The sequence below is a fragment of the Mytilus californianus genome, unplaced genomic scaffold, assembly GCF_021869535.1.
Source record: "Mytilus californianus isolate M0D057914Y unplaced genomic scaffold, xbMytCali1.0.p SCAF_6, whole genome shotgun sequence".
Lineage (NCBI taxonomy): Eukaryota > Metazoa > Mollusca > Bivalvia > Mytilida > Mytilidae > Mytilus > Mytilus californianus.
Genome location: NW_026262712.1, coordinates 74994855 through 75000908, shown reverse-complemented (window position 1 = coordinate 75000908; position 6054 = coordinate 74994855).

Genomic DNA, 6054 nt, shown 5'->3' with positions numbered 1-6054 from the left:
AAAATAATTTCAGACAACCTTTGTTAAACTCAAGGACCAATTATTCCAAATGATATACGAATATTTTTTATCAAACGAAAGCTCGAAAGATATGCTTAATGTTGTATTAGAAAAAATAGTACTAAACTTAGCTGTAAAGACAAAAAAAAATGTGTTTTTGTTTTTGTTTTTGTTCTTTTTTGTGCTTATAACCACATGTATGTTTTAATAACTGTTTGTGCTTGTATAATTTTTACATCAGAAAACCATCCTTGCCAGGTGTGTTAAATGTTGTATTTTCAGACACATTTTATACATGTTATCCATTCGTTTGATGTGTTTGTTTTTTTGATTTTGCCATTTGATTGGGGACTTTCCTTTTTGAATTTTCCTTGGAGTTCAGTATTTTTGTGATTTTACTTTTTTTTGAATATATATACTGTGGCCAAAAATCCAAATTTCCGTGTTTTTTTTTTTTTTGTTATTTATTTTTTTGTTATTTATTTATTATTTTCTCTTTTCTTTCGCTTTCTGTAAATTATAGGAGTTTCTTTATTGAACAATACTATGGAGACAATGGATTCATAATAATATAGTAATGTATATTTCAGAATTTAGATTACTAACAAGCACTTACTAGTTCTATTTAATTACCAATGTTTAATGAGGCCGGGATAAGGTATCGGTACTTTCTGTATCCAACCAACAAATGTTAAAATTTTCAATAAATATAGATATGAGGAGATGTGGTATGATTGCCAGTGAGACACCTATCCACAAAAGTTCAAATGAAGTAGATGTAAGAAAGTATGATGCAATAAAACAAAATGTTGTTTAACAGTAAAAGCGAATACCAGTACACATCTACATTCCAAGGATATAATACATTTTTGGATATTCTGGAAGGCAAGGAAGGCAAAGGGTGCACTTTACTTATAATACTTACTTTACAATGGCCTAAGCTTACAATGAACTACTTATCTAACATTCTGCATGATATGCTTTAAATAATTCATCATGGGAAAGCAGTAATCTTGTGTGCTCCAATGATACCAAGCGTGGTTGTCAACCCTTGTACATCTGGTAAAGGGAGTTCAAATCAACAAGTGGTCAACCACTTACTTCAGAATTCCAAGTACAGGTGCATCTTTGTCAGTTTTGTGAGGTCAAGGTTTAGCTCGACCACTGACATTGGGTTTGATCCTAAACTTAAAGCTGATATTTGGCGAATAAACTCACCAATCTGGATGATTTACTCAAATCCTATCTAGAGTAATTAAATATGTTCCAGTAAAGAAAGATGGCTCTTTAATTTTTGTTTTAACGTACATGCAATGAAAAATGAAAACAACACGTTATAAATTAGATGCGTCCGAAACACTTTTCTGGATTTACTTTCCTCAAGAACGCTCAAAGCCGAATATTTGAAAGCCAATGATATATAAGAACTGAAACAGTTGAAGAGCTATATAACCAATAAAGGACCTAAAAAATAGCCAATTCCATCTAAGGTCAACTTTGCCTGAGGGAGTTGAAACCTTAGCTTCTTTGTAATTTCGAAATTTATAAACGGACAATTGTGAATTGAACCTACGGCGCAGTGGCAAAAGTCGTGTTCTATAATGTCAGATAAAAGGCTGCTATGAGATGAATTAAATGATTAGAAATAAAAGCGGAAAAATTTGACGGAATCGTGACTCCGACAGTGTGGAGCATATACTAGGTAATCTGTGATATTTGTGCCTGTACACTTGTAAGGTCAAACAAGACCGTAAAACATTCTATAACATGTTTCCAATTGTTTAAATAAGAATTTTCTGTTTGTCTGATCTACATTTACGTATAGCATTCGTAAGGGACAATTGTCTTTTTTCACTGGGAAATCCAAGATATTAAGTTATTTAAAGAGAGTTGTCGGGTAATTTCTTACGGCAACGTATACAATACTTGACAGGATATTTATCAAGGAAATGTTGATGTCTTCTTCATTTGTTCATCCAATAATAACATTCTGAATTATTTTCTTACCAACCTATTGACATTGCCAATAAGGGAGCTACCATTTGATTTTTATGGGGGGAGAGGGGCTAGGATGAAATTTGAAAAAAATAGGCAGGACAGGAGTTTTGAGTAAAAAAAAAGGCAGGATGAGACACTTTGCAAAAAAAAAGGCAGGATGACAATTTATGTAAAAAAAAAGTCAAGATAAACTAAAAAAAAAAAGGCAGGACCGAATAGAGTGAAAAATAAAATGGCAGGACAGAGATTACAACTAAAAAAAAATGCAGGACAAAATTTTTCATCCGAGCCCCCCCCCCCCCCATAAAAATCAAATGGCAGCTCCCTAAGTCGATTAAGGCATATGTATGAACAGATTCGATATCGTATTGAAACACTTTGTAACAAAGCCAGTAGTCATCCTGGAAACAGATAAATTAGACGATGATAAAACATGTACCAACGGAACTGTACGATAAAAAAATGTCAAAAAAAAATTATAAAAAGCAATCGTTGCTACCAGAATTGTCACATGTACATTTTCTAATATATAGTCTTGCCTGTCTGAAAGTTTCAAAGCCATTGTCCCAGTAGAAATTCAAATACATTCATAATCTCAATGTCGGATATTTTATTGACTGTACAATCGCTTGCGCGTTTACTATACAAGTACTTGGGCATTTCCTGGACAATCGCTTGGTCAACTTCATAAAATACATTGCATATGTATTTCATTGTTTGTTTCTTGTCGGTTCTTTTATGTTCATTTATGTTATTTGAAATAAAAATGAACATAAATTCAGTCATTTTGCCGATTAAGATTCTATCAAGGACACCTTTTTAAGGCATGCTTATAGTACCTATATCGGAGATAAAATCAAAAATCGAACAATTAGTATACAAAACAAAATAAAAGGACAGTACAAATGTAAAGATATCACTAAAAGAAAAATAAAGCTCGTACAAAACAAATAACCGTTAAAGTTACTAGGTGCTCCGGAAGGGTAATCATATTCTGAAGTTTGATTATTAATAATTTATTATTTACCAACATTTTAAAAGAGTAATATTATTAGATACACATTGTGCTAGTGACCTAATACGCTATTTATGGGGTCAGTAAATTCCATATGGGATGAGAGCGAAGCTATAATACGATATATATGGTGTCAGTAAATTCCATATGAAGTGACTCACAGCTGAATAAGACTGAAAAATGCTATTTTTTGTGTACACACACGATTTCGACCTTGCGCAGACGAGCAGGGAGGGTGGGGTCTTCATTTCTGTATTCTTTGTTTTTAATGCAATTTGACTCTATTCTTTATTTATTTCGTCCATCATTCTCTAGTTTTTAACCTTATACAGATCCTTAAGTTGTGTTTTATCATTTAAAAAAAAATCAATGAGTACATTTGTTCGAATTAACATTTAGTATAGAATGAGGACATCGAATTCCCTCACAAAAGCTTATCACATATGCACTATAGTAAACATTTACACAAAAACAGGAACGTGTAAAGCATTTTTTTTGGGGGGGGGGGGGGGGGTCAGTGAAACAGAACGTATAAATACATAGATGATATGATACGATACGTTATTTATAAAAAAAAAAAAAAAGCTGACGAAGACGACAAATTCAGCCTGCACAGATATCACCAATTGCAGAAAATTCGTTCATTGGGTGTCTCGTTTTATCTTTACACTGTATTCCGTTAAAAGTCTATTGATTTGCAGCATTTTACCTTTAGATTGACAGGTTGTTGAACGAGTTGCTGCCGTGAAAATGGCGTCATTAAAAGATACAAAGTTGGGATAATTTTTTTCTGCTAACAAAAACAGTGATCGGGAAAAGCAAATTCCTGATTTTTTTTTTTGTCGCATTAGCACAACTGTTTGGGGTCGTTCTGGTGTCCTGTCCTATAGGAAACCAGATTGAGTATAACATATATTTTGTAGGGTTAATACAACATGAGCGTCATACAGTGATACTGATAACGTCGGTAACCGGGAAAATATTACTGTTGCGGCTCTATTTTCGGACGATATATTCCTGTAGATGTTGCATCAATCGCGCCAACTGCAACGGTAATTTTTAACCCCCGAAAATACCTTCATTCATTCACTGTTGGTCAAGTAACATGTGATCCAATTTTCTTTTTAAAAACTGGGATTATATCATAGGTCAAATTTATTTGATCAGTGTTTGTTCACTGGTGTTAATATGTCCTTTGATTGAGTTAAGCTATTTCAGTTGATATTTTATAGTGTGTCTTTCTATGTTGTGATGTTACACTATTGTTTCAGAAAAAGGGTGAAGGTTTGGTACCATTAAAACGTTTAAAACCGCTGCATTTGTTTGCACCTGTCCTAAGTCAGGAATCTGATGTTCAGTAGTTGTCGTTTGTTGATGTGGTTCATAAGTGTTTCTCGTTTCTCGTTTTTTATATAGATAAGACCGTTGGTTTTCCCGTTTGAATGGTTTTACACTAGTAACTTTTGGGGCCCTTTATAGCTTACTGTTCGGTGTGAGCCAAGGCTCCGTGTTGAAGACCGTACTTTGACCTATAAAGGTTTACTTTTATAAATTTTGACTTGGATGGAGAGTTGTCTCATTGGCACTCATACCACATCTTCTTATATCTATATACATACATGTACAGAAATCTCATTGTGAACGGTTGCAAACATGGAAAACGAAAATCATATTCGTTGAATGATACAATTAGAAAGAACCAGATGGAATATCACAAACAAAAAAATCCAAAACTAATGATAGCACTCGGTGTTTCTAGGTCCGATTCCGAATAAAAAAAAGTATATGATAAAAACCAATTACAGAATTTATATCTTTAACCTCTGCTGAATCCAACCAAGTTTTACGAGGTTATTCTTTCAGAATATATCGAAATTTTGATACGGTCCCTCTTTTTTTTTGTCAGTGTAGGTATCGGTGTCGGTATAATTGTCTGCGTAGACGATTTTCGAAAATGTCTATTAAAAGCTATAGCTACTGGTGGTACAAAACTCCCATAAAAATAAATTGTATTACGCGAGATGTTATCTGAAAGACGGAGAAAACACAAAATCCTTAAATTTCATGAAATATTTCATAATAAAACTCCTAAACACTTATGCGTTATCACCCTCCAGCAACTCTTCAATGTTCATAACTATAACATCCGACGAACGAACAAACGACGTGTAGTTTATTAATTGCAGGACAATATTTTATCAAAGCTCTTTTTTACCTTCAGTTCACCATAGAATACTATCCAGGACGATATCAGACTACATCCATTGAAATAAAAACTTTAAGCATCATAACACATTCGAATGTGATAACAAGACCAAATGACTATTATTAAATCGTAACGTAAGGAAAAGAACCTCATGCCAGACATATGTTGGATTACAGTAGTTCTAATGAACATTTGTATAATAATAATCTCACGGCAAGTAAAAACTGGACATGAGTGTCATAATAATTCACATGCCCGAAAACAACTCCTCTGTTCCATTAAAACTTTTTGGCCTATATTTACTTCCTCTTTATCTCGGACTTGAGAGGTACAGCCTTGAAACACACAACCGCGCCGGTAGAAACGTAAAGATTTATGTGATACCGTAGTACTTTATAACTGCTTTGATAACAGTTTAGGATGATTATGCATTCTTTCTAACAATTCTTTTGATTTTTGAACAGATTATTGAATGTATCATTTTCGGTCAAATTTTCCACCCGAACATTTTTTTTGTATTCACATCTAAGTTTTAGAGTACACCAGTCTGCTCTTGTCACGCAAACTTTCAATATAGAAATATTCTCTTTTCGTGAATACAACCATTTAAAAGTTGTGTCCGTGCAATTAAAGATCAATATTTTTAAAAAGTAGGTTATTTGTTAAAAGATTGTTACTATATTTTTGTACAATTTTAAGAAAAGGACGTCCCGATTTTCATTTTTTGTCAAAATACAGGATCTATAAACAACTGTCATACAAGTGAGAGGTTTAGCTAGCTATAAAACCAGGTTTAACCCACCATTTTCTTCGGAAAATGCCTGTACATGTCAGG